We start from the raw sequence: 12261 nt of genomic DNA, 5'->3' as shown, positions 1-12261 counted from the left end.
AATAAACAGGGGCTTGGAGCTGAACTGATGATTGAAAATTTATCAGAACATGATAGGAGTTCCTCATTAACCACTCTGAGCTATTTGTAATAAATAAACTCCAGTAATTTTTGTCTGTGTTATGCTTCATCATGTAGCTCTAATTCCTGGCAAATCCTCCTTGATTGTTTTGCTCTGCAAAGTGTTTTATTAATGTCCCTTTTAACATTCTCTACGTTGCTAATAGAAACCTAGACTTATTAAAGAGATTACATTTCCACTCTTAGCTTTTCACAGAAACTTAATATTTGGATTCTAAGAAGATGTCTCCCTCTAAATTTGCAACATTGACACCTTTATCTAATTTATCCCATGGAAAAAATCAATCAGCTGAGTTATATTCCTCTTTACAGGAAAAATGTATTGTTAAATTCATGAGACCCCATTGTGTTAGAAGCAACCATATATCATATCTATATCTCTGTATAGATATATCATTTACAAGCAAACAAGTAGATAATAGACCATATATTCAGAAAATACTGAATGTCTTTGCCTCACATCTTGTACAGTATGGCTTAATGAGAATGTAACCTTGTGTCAGAGATTTTGATTCAAATCTCAACTTTATCACTAACGAAGTTTGTAAACTTAGGTTTTATTTGTCGGATTTTTCATTTATTTTACCAATTTAAGCATTAGACTTTTTATCAATTAAAAAATCATTAATGTGGCATAATATATAGGATTGTCAATAGATTTTAAAATGGCAGAAAAAAATGTCTAATGCAGTAAAAGGAGCATAATAGAGATTAAATAAGCCTTAGTTCCTCTTTTCTCCCCTTCTATGAGTATATAGACTACAAATTTTCCTTGGTGGATACTCAGTAAATATGTTTTCACTTGACTTTCCAGTTAAATGTATACAAATTGACCAATTTACTTCAAATAGGTTATAAAGGCATTTTAGAAAATATGTTTTAAAAATATGATCTTAATTTTTCAGATCAGCTCCCAATATTTAGTCAATAATTAATATATATTGTCAGGAACTGTAGAAGGTAAAAATACCATATATAATATTAATATAAAATAGCATATGTAACACTTATTGATACATGCTCATGTTTTTTAAATTAAACAAAAAAGTTAAACTTACCTGAGAGTGAAAAAAATGTGCTTAAGAATGCTTATTATGGTGTTTTGATTAGTAGTGAAAAATTGAAATTGATCCAGGTACACATACACATACAGTCATAGAAAAGAAAGTATAAGGATTATTAGAAAGGGGAGGAAACCTGTTTCTTTCACAGTATGCACAAAATAGAATTCATTTATTGCTGCATTTTGTTAATAGTAAAGGAATGCAGATATATGTAGAAAATATATATAGAACAAATAGAAATTGAAAACAGCTCTTGGTGTGGCAAGGTGGATTATGAGGGAACTTCCCTTCCTATATTATATATTTCTCTAATGTTTGAACTTTGTTTTATATAGTATATTTTAATGTATGTTAATATCCTACAAGGAAAAATATATAATTTTTGGACTAAAACTAAATAAAATAATTTGGGAACTTGTCCATAAAGACAAGTAACCAAGGTAATTCAGCTCTGTATTTCTCAGTTTTCTCATCTGACAAACGTCTAATCTACTTTATAGAATTGCGCAAGTAATTTGAAATAATTCAGGGGAAACTGCTCTGCAATGTGTGGTGCTATCTCATAATTTAAAATCTGAAGAAGAATTTGCTTTGAACTATTGATAAGATTATCTTGCCCACCTCTAATTCCAGGTGGAAGACAGTGCAGTAAATGGCTCTTCCAGAGATAAGACGCAGTCTTCTGTAGCAGCCAGATTTAACTCCTTCAGACCCAGGTTATTGTCATCAGTCAGTATTGCAAAAGAAATCTCACACTTTCTAAAAGGAAAGCTCATCTACCATGCTGCTAAAAATCGAAAGAATAGTCCCAGGCAACAATGGTCATTTGATTCTTTATTCATTCAAATGCATTATTATACATAAGTAAGACACTTAGCAAGACAGCCTGAACCATATAGTTATGTAATTATCATAATGTAATCTAGAAGAGCATAGCTAAACCATTAAGGACTATGTCAAAGTTGGCTGGCTCATTTACAATGAATGTTGCTCTTTTCTAGTTTTTTAGCAATGAGAATGAAAAAAAAAAATAAGACAGTAGGTAGCAGCTTCCTTAGCAGCATTTGGCAGATTGAGGCAGTTAGTACCTAATAAAATAAGTACCATATTAGTTGGACTAATATTTGCTGCCCTTCACCCAAAGAAATTTCCATAATTATTATCACATATTTACATCACCAAATGAAGATCCGTATTTGCATTGTGGTTTAAAATGCACACTGATTGTGATTTGATTAGTCATTAGCATACCAAATATGGAATATCCAGGCTTTGGAAAGGTTGGAGGGTAGATTTCACTGTCCTCAAGCTGGATGATGTGTACCTTTTTAAAAAAATGTATTTATGATAACCTCCAATGTGTACATTTCTCCGATTTGCTTCTCCTTAAATGACTATCTAGGTTTAGACATTAAGATGTTCTACATTCCATTTCAATGAGCAGTGCTAAAACTTTCATATGTATCATAATTTGTCTATCTTTTAAGTATATCTCAATTACAATCAGAAAATCAATTACCACTTTCTTGATAGGAAAGTGAAGTTTGAAATTCCTTTCTAAACTTAGGAATATTTAGATCCTTAAAATCTTATAATTTGCTTTCCAGGTATTTTTTATTTTTTTAAATTTTTTTATTTTATTTTATTTTTATTTATTTATTTATATTTATTATTATGCTCAGTTAGCCAACATATAGTACATCACTAGTTTTTGATATAGTGTTCAACGATTCATTAGTTGGCATATAACACCCAGTGCTCATCACCACACATGCCCTCCTTAATACTCATCACCCGGTTACCCCATCCTCCCACCCCCCTCCCTTTTGTAACCCTCAGTTTGGTTCCCAGAGTCCAGAGTCTCTCATGGTTTATCTGCTTTCCAGGTATTTTTTAAAGAAACAGATAGGAATTAAAAACAGACTATTTTGGAAAAATTTGAGAAAAAAAAAACATGACAATTATTAAGATGAAATTATAATTTTTTAATTAAATTCAATACTGCAGAAAATTTTGAATACCAACAATATGGCAACCACATAGAAGTTCACAAAATTGAGGGGGAGGATCCTTGGCTTTAGGGGGCTATTTGGTGGAGAGATGCTATGCAAAAATAGTGATAATATAAAAAGCTAAAATTTCTAGTGCTATTTATACTAGTAATTATTTTGAAACTTTCAGAATGCTTTATACTCTAGGCACTATCCAAGACACTCTAAACATTATCCTGTTTAACCTGTCCATAGCCTATGAGGCTACATGCTTTTATCATGGAAAAGAAAATTGAAATTTCGAGATGTTACTTAGGCTAGAAAATGGCAAGATTTTTCTGGTTCCAAGGTTCTATTGAACACAGCAACTCATAAAATTATAAAAAACCTGTACAATAGAAGACAAAATATGGTACATTATGCAGGAGAATTCAAGCTGTTAAGCAAAATTCAACTGAGTAAATTTTAGAAATCTTACTGCTTTTATTCAATGATTCATGAATTAGGCAACATCTAATCTAGCAGATAGTAAGAAGCTCCAAGAAGCTGTACAAAATGAAAGACTTTCATAGGCAGAAGGGAGCAGGAGCAAGGAAGTTATACTAGATAAAAAAGTGGATCAGTTCTGGTAAGATCACTTTCCTTTAGGGGATGGCAGGGTTCTATCAGGGCAGATTACCTTACTAGTGCTGATTAGGCAATTGTTGGTTGACTGACTTAAGATTCCATTTCTGGGATGCCTGAAACTGTAATTAAGTATTTGTTTGGTGACATGGGGCTTAGCACAAGTGACTCCATTTTGGGATCTATTGTCTTGTTTTTACCAAAGCAAAGGATTTTAATGCCAGAATGGCAGGCAGCTTTATCTGCTTTGCTCATAGATGTATGCCAAGTTCCTAGAATCTCTTGTAAATAAAAGATGATCAATAAACATGTGAGGCATTGAATTACATCTCAGGGAAGTAAGTTAGCATTTATTAGGTGTGGGGATTCTGGTGTGAGTCAGGAAAGGATTCAGAGGAGGTTATTTGAAGGAAATTTTACAGATGTCAAGCAGTAGTTATGTTCCTTCTTGTCACATGCAGCTTCCCTAATTGCAAGATGAGCATTCAATCTCTCTTTGGACCCTCTTCATAGTAAGGGAATCTCTAAAAATATTTTCTAAATGTAGTAATATTACATCAGCATGCTTAGATGCAGAGTAAGAGCATGTCATACATGAGAAACTATAAAATATCAGTGTTCATGAATTTGAAGGGCTATATGGTTATGCTGGTGGCGGAGAAATTAAGGTACTAGAGTCAAAGAGACTAAGGAACTGTGAAGTGATTGAATTATTCCATGCAGTCATAAACTCTGCAAGAGACAAGGCAGAGAGTGATGTAGCCCAGGTGCTGAAATCACTGCAGAAAGAAAAAGAATGTCTGGGTAACTTGGTAAATGAATATATTAAAGGACAGGAAGCAAACCTTGTTAATATGAACTGAAGAAAAGATAGGGGCAGAATGACTGCATTCTGGCCATTTGCAAGGGAGCAAGGAATGTGCAAATGTTTTCTGTCGCTATAGATTCCTGGGGGAACACATTAGGCAGCCAGATACAATCTGTTTTGAGGGAAAGGTAAATAAATGGAGATGATACTTAAGGAAAAGTCTGAGAATAAATTCCTTTGTTTACTGATTAAGTGTCTGCACTATGCAGTCTTTGCAGGGTCCTATGGATGCAGAAATGTTTCTATTATCAAAACAATAAACATTGGAAAGGGGACAATTAAACAAAGGAACCAATACAAATCTGATGGTTTGATGAGAGTAGTACTGAGCGGGTTGTGATCAAGTAGGGAGGCAATTTGGGGATGGGCAATAAGCAAGTGAAGGAAGAGGAAACCATGCATTTAAGAAGTATGATCAGACGGGATGGACATGTTGCTGTAGAAAATGAGTGTACAATTTAAGGAATATAATAAAAATAATCTTAAGTAAAGATGAGTCAGACTAATTTTGATATTTGGACAGCTACTAGATATAATCATAAAATTATTAGCCTGCAAATACCTAGAAAAGCACAGCTATTCAACCATAACCTAATATGATTTTATGAAAGTTAATCATCCTGAAACAATTTAATTTCTCCATGACAGTGATGGCTAAAAAAGAGCAAGACATTTAATATATCTAGGTTTTAGCAAGGTCTGACACAGATTTGTATGCCATTTTTACCAAGAAATTTGGAATATTTCATAAGGTCAATGTTTAATTGCAAGAAATTTACACCCATAAGTGGTGATCAATGATTATGTGAAAAACTAGGGTCACAAATTGAAAGCTATCCCACTGTGGTCTGTTCTAAGGCCCAGTATTTTTCAAACATTTAACCAATGATTTGGGAGATAGCCTCATCCACCAGCCTAATGAGCACATTGTCCATTATCCTCTTGGAAGGCTGCCAACACTACAAGCACAAAAATATAATTCAAGTATCCCTGCTTAACTGGGAACTGGTCCATCATAAGTGTGACTTAAAACATACGGATACACCCTCTAAATTTAGGGAGGAAACACGAACTCTTTGAGTACAAGCATGAATACACTAGCATAGCTCCAGTACACAATAACTAAAGACAATAGAAGTTCTTTTTTGTCCACAAATCCAATTTATTAAGAATATTCACATGTCCTAATTAGACTATTGCTTCTCTCTCTCTCTCTTTTTCATTTTAAAAAGGATGCCACAAACAACATACCCAACAAATGTTAATGGATGGAATATGAAAATTTAATGTCAGGTGTTTTTTATTCTAAATAAGTTTTCCACATCATGTTGCTCCATGTTTTGTAGATAGTAAGCATTCAAGCAATATTTGTTGAATGAATTAATGACTTGAAAAAAGGAACTTTAGAGGCAACACTTTTGATTGAAGTAAAATTCATTCATTTCTATTAATTTATTCATTTAAATTAAATTCATTTAAATGTCATTTAGTAGGTTTTTACTATTTTTCAGCAATGCATTAGGCACTGGGAATACAGTAATGAGTGAGTCATTGAGCTTGCTCAGAAGGAGCAGAGGAAAAAGGAAGGAAGGAAGGAAGGAAGGAAGGAAGGGAAGGAAGAAAGGGAGGAAATATGTCCAATTACATGTGACAAAAACTATAAGAAATGCATGGCAGGACATTAGAGGAAAACAGAGAATAAGAAACTGTATAAACTGATGGTGCTCTGACTAAGGCAAATTTGAATAATTAATATTTGAACTGAATTTTCAAGGATGAGTTATTCTTCACGGTAGTGTATATGTGTGTGCACGTATGAGTGTGTGTGCATGTGTATGTGTGTGTGTGTATGTGTTGGGGGAAAGGAGGGTTTTTTGTTTTCTGGCAGAGGAAACAAAATTGATGAAGACGTATGAAGAATTTGCTAGGGCATTTACAGACAATCTCTTCTCTTTCTTTAGAAAAGATAACCCTAGAGGCAAGATGGCTTAAATAAAATAAAATGGAATTTAACTTAGGCATAAGAATTTCTGCCAGTGTTTTAACATTAGGATGAAATGTTCACACAATATTAATATTTTTTCTAGATGTTTTTAAAAAGGAAATTGGAAAAATTATCTTTGAGGCTTTAGCCAATGGTAGAGTAAGAGATACCAGCCTTTGTTTCCCCAATGAAAGACAATGGACAGCTATTCACAAATGAAAATAACCGTGGGAGGGCTCAAGAGTCCAACTAAGAACCTACAACAAAACCATGGAGTCAAAAACTGGAGAATAACTGAACAGAGAGGATAACTAAGCAAATTAGCTTAGCAGAAATATCTGGAGATAGGTAGAGAAACAAAGAAGAAAGGGAGGACCAACAGTATCAGCCAAACAGTAGGTGCCATTGCGGTGCCCAGTGGCCTGTTCTCTGGGAGTCCCTGGCAGTTTTGCCATTGAGAGCCTCAACAACCCCCACAACAGCCATGGACTCCCTACAGCTTTCATAGCAGAGGACTCTGTAATGTTTGTCAGCACAGCTCTGCAAAGGATACATACAGCCTTTGCAACTGAAATAGCCAACACCCAGAGCTGCTGTGGACTCAGAAGCAGAAGATGCTGCTACCTGCCCCCTAGAGGAAGTACAAAACAGCCAGAAAACAATAAAAAAGATGTCAGTAATACATCTCTACATATCAATAATTACCTTAAATGTAAATGGACTATATTCTCCAATCAAAAGACATGGAGTGCCTGAATAAATTAAAAACAAAACAAAAACAAGACCCAACTATATCCTGCCTACAAGAAATTTTCTATAGATTTAAGGACATTCATAGACTGAAAGTGAAGAGATGGGAAAACATATTCCATGCAAATGGAAACCAAGAGAGGAGGAATAGCTATACTCATACCACAAAAAATAGATTTTAAGTCAAAAACTGTAATAAGAGACAAACAAGGTCATTATATAATGACAAAGGGGTCAGTTCATCAAGAGGGTATGTTTTTGAATTAAAGATATTTGAATTAAATCTGATCTTTTCTTAAGCGTATAGTGATGAGTGGTGAGGATGGATAGAATCCAGGGTTTTTAACAGTGTAAAATTTGAAGAAGCTTAATTTAAAAGCTCCTTCTATGTCAAATAACTATTAAACATTAATTTCATAATCTTAATATAAGTGAATCTGACCTAGCATATGGACAAAGTTCCTTTTAAGTTGTACAAGGATTTAAAATGTAGGGAAAAGGATCACTTGGAAAATACATTACTGATTTTGAAAAACTTTCAAATGTTTAAAAAGTAGTTTGCAAATCGGTTGGATCCACGTGTCCAAGTTTTCTCAATCTCACTACTGAAAAATGAAAAGAACTGGAAAAATGAATAAATTTCTAGAAACCTACAACTTACCAAGACTGAATGATGAAGAAATAGTAAGTATGAATGGATCTATAACTTGTAAAGAGATCAAATCAGGAATCAAAAATCTCCCAACAAAGAAAAGCCCAGGACCAGATGGCCACATTGATGAATCCTACCAAACCAGCAAACAAAAAAATTAGTGCCAATCCTCAAACAAATGAATGAAAAGGATACTTTCAAACTCATTTTGTGAGCCAGCATTGCCCTTATACCAGAACCAGACAAGGACACTACAAAAAAAGAAAATTACATGCCAATATCCCTGATGAACATAAATGCAAAAATTCTCAACATAATACTAGAAACCATAGTCAGCAGCACATTAAAAGGACTGTACACTGTGGTCAAGTCATATTATACATGGGATGCAAGGATGGTCCAACATACAGAAATCAATTTGATACACCACGTTAACAAAATGGAGAAAAATTATATCATCATCTCAATAGATGCAGAAAAAAATCATTTGACAAAATTCAACTTCCTTTCATCACAAAAACTCTTAAAAAATGGGGTATAGAAGGAACATACCTCAATATGATAAGGCCACTTATGTCATGCCCACAGCTGACATCACACACACTCAATGGTAAAAAGCTAAAAACTCTTCCTCTAAGATCAGAAAAAAAAAACAAGGATGCCCCTTCTTGCCCCTTCTTGCCCCTTGGATTTAACATAACACTGGAAGTTTTAGCTAGAGCAATTAAATAAGAAAAGAAATAAAATATATCCAAATTGGAAAGGAAGGAGTAAAATTGTCTCTGCCTGCAGATGACATGATCTTATAAATAGAAATCCCCGAAGACTCCACCAAAATCAGTGTTAGAATTAATTAATGAATTCAGTAAATTTGCAGAATACAAAATTAACATACAAAAATCAGTTGCATCTCTATATGCTAACAACAAACTATCTGAAAGAAAAATTAGGAAAGAAGTCATAATTCTAATAGCATGAAAAAATAACAAAATACTTGAGAATAAATTTAATCAAAGAGGTGAAAGAACTACATACTTTAAACGGTAAGACATTGATGAAAGAACCTCAATTATAGCTCAATTTAAAAAAAAAATCTGTCTTTGCTCATTGATTTTGGGAAAAAAAATATTTAGGATCTGGGGCAAGTGGGTGGCGCAGTGGGTTGAGCCTCGGGCTATTGGTTTCAGCTCAGTAGTGCAGGTGGTGATCTCAGGGTCATGAGATGGAGCCACACCTGGGCCTCTGCGCTCAGCACAGAGTCTGCTTGAGAGTCTCTCTCCCTCTCCCTCTCCCTCTCCCTGCCCCTCCTGCTTGGGCTCTCTCTCTGTGTCTCTCTCTCAAATAAATAGATAAATCTCTCTTTTTTTTTTTTTTTAAGTATTTAGGACCAGAACTGATATCTAAAGTTTCTTCTCACTTTGGAATGAAATATATTACTTGGATTATGAATGAGAAAACACATTTATTGACCATTTATTTCATATCTCCCATGTACTAAGTATTTACACATAGGATACTTATTTTGGTCTTCAAAAATTATCAGTATTTTAATCCTACAAAAGGTTATCTCTCTCATACATAACCAATTTAGGTTATTAGGAGACTTTACTCACTGTGTTTATATGAAGAGCCAGACTGAAAGAAGCTTTCAAAATCATCCGTAAGAAGGCAACTTGGCAAACTAAGGCCTGGTTCTTCACATATCACTGTTGTTCACATTTAGAAGCAAGTCCCCATGACCAAACCTAATGTTAAAAAAAAAAAAAAAAAGGACAATGGAACGCTGTAACAAAAAATAGGAAAGCTGAAAATATTTGTTGACCACAAAATGACAATCCAGATTTCTTGATTCTTGATTGGGGGCAATATCTAAATACAAGCTGATCAAAATTTTCAAATGTGAGAATATAAAGCCCAATGAATTTTAAGAAGATTCAAATATTGGGGCGCCTGGGTGGCTCAGTTGTTAAGCATCTGCCTTCAGCTCAGGTCATGATTCCAGGGTCCTGGGATGGAACCCCACATGAGGCTCCCTGCTCAGCGGAAAGCCTGCTTCTCCCTCTCCCACTCCCCCTGCTTGTGTTCCTGCTCTTGCTATCTCTCTCTCTGTCAAATAAATAAATAAAATCTTAAAAAAAAAAAAAAGATTCAAATATTTTCTTAACCATAATTTTGTATGTTCATTTTTTTTCTAAAGGACACAAGGTTACAAAACTATCCAGTGTTTTCTAAACATTGTATGATTGTATACTACTTTTTAACAAATTTTCATGTCTTCATCTGACAAAATAGTACAAAGTATTTAACTACAAAATAATACAATTTTATATAGGCCCAATATTCATGGACTACAGAAGTCATGTGGCAGGGACGCCTGGGTGGCTCAGTTGGTTAAGTGTCTGCCTTCAGCTCAGGTCATGATCTCAGGGTCCTGGGATCGAGCCCCGCATTGGGCTCCCTGCTCAGCAGGGAGTCTGCTTCTCCCTCTCCCCTGCTTGTGTTCCCTCTCTCACTGTGTCTCTGTCAAATAAATAAATAAAATCTTAAAAAAAAAAAAGTCATGGGGCGATTAGTTGATTCAAATTGCTTAATGGGGATGCTTGCTTCCAAATCTGAAAGAGGGCAAGATGAAAGACAGAAACAGGCAGAGAGAGAGAGAGGTGAGGAGGTGAGTAGGAAGGAATTAGGTTTTTAATGAGGGCAAAATCTCAAGGAAATAGGTAATTCTATGTGCTTACAAAGGTGAAATTTCATTAGAAGAAATATGAACTTCGAAGAGGACCCTACTGAAGAGGTGCTGCACAGCGCAAGTGTGGGAAACAGGGGCAGGAAAGCAGATGTCAGGATGAATGTGGTCTGCTTCTGCCCCGGCCACCTTGTCACTTGTTAACATAGCTTCTCTTTCTGCTTCTTGGACTCTCTGGACCTCACGGCATCACTGAAAGGAAGGGAAAGAGGAGGTAGAGGAGAAACAAGAGAAGAGAAGATGGAGAGTGAGAGGGGAGACGCAATGGAACTTTGATCGGATTGACTTTGTGTCAATTAGGACAATGTTTTCTATTTATTAATAAAGCCAAGTGAAACAGGAAGATAGTTGTGGAATCTGGAGGATGAGTGTAAGTGGGTCCCTTGCTGGGGTTCTAATTGCTTCTCACACAGCCCCATCAAGATTATGTCATAGCATCATAAACATCGCTTCAGGGCAGGAAGGAGCTGTAACAGACCAAGTGAAAAATAAAGGGGTATTTCATTAAATTCTGAGTAGATAAATGAATAATCCAACCTTAGACTGGTAAGTCACAAAATAAGCAAGTTTGCAGTTAACACACTACATCTGTTCCTATCACTACAGTTAAGACTTCAAATTTACTGATGATTCGATGATGAACTTATTAGGAATGAAACACAAGTCCTTGTTAGAAAACAGCGAGTCTTGCCAAGGATCTTATTTCTTTCTCTCTTTATATTCTTAACTCAGCTCAAGTAACATTTCCCAGCAGCAGCGGCATCGCTATTATTTTGTTAAATGTCCCTCATGATGGGACAAAAAACTTGAAAGTGTAATTACTATGCACTATATGCCAGATAGAAGTAAGATTTTGTATATATATATATATATGATACAAATATATATGAGATGTCTATATTGTGAATCATATTTATCCATACTCATCTATGTATAGATATTCCTAGGAAAAAATCATGTTCATGGATAAATTTTAGAAATATATGAATATTTTTTCTGAATTTCAATTTGTTTCCAATAATAGGAAGACAGTGTCCCTGAACTTTTTTTTTCAAATTCAGGACAGAACCATCTTTGATAGCATGTCACAGTGAGTGTTCTCATCTGAGAATTCAAGGGACTCATTATTTCTGACATCATATCATATTTTAAGAGACAGCAGCTGCTAAATAAAATTATCACAATATCTCCCAAAAGAATCACCAAGGCAGTTCTTTCGCTCTACCACCTATATCTCCTTTAAATTGCCTTTCACGTGGCTATACTTCCTTTTTGAAGCTGTCTTGATTTTACCCAAAGCAATTAAAATGTATTTGGAAGTTTGGAAAATGTAATATATAATTTCCCTGGCTTCATTACTCTCCATTGATAATAAACTTAAAACTTGGACATAAAGTCTGTCAAAGACATTTTTAATATTTATGGATTTCTGCAAATAGAAAATCTCAAAAAGGCATTTACATTTTAATAAATCACATGTATTTATATAGGCAATGAGCTAT

The sequence above is a fragment of the Halichoerus grypus genome, chromosome 1 (genome assembly GCF_964656455.1).
Source record: "Halichoerus grypus chromosome 1, mHalGry1.hap1.1, whole genome shotgun sequence".
Taxonomy (NCBI): domain Eukaryota; kingdom Metazoa; phylum Chordata; class Mammalia; order Carnivora; family Phocidae; genus Halichoerus; species Halichoerus grypus.
Note: the sequence above shows the minus strand (reverse complement) of the source record.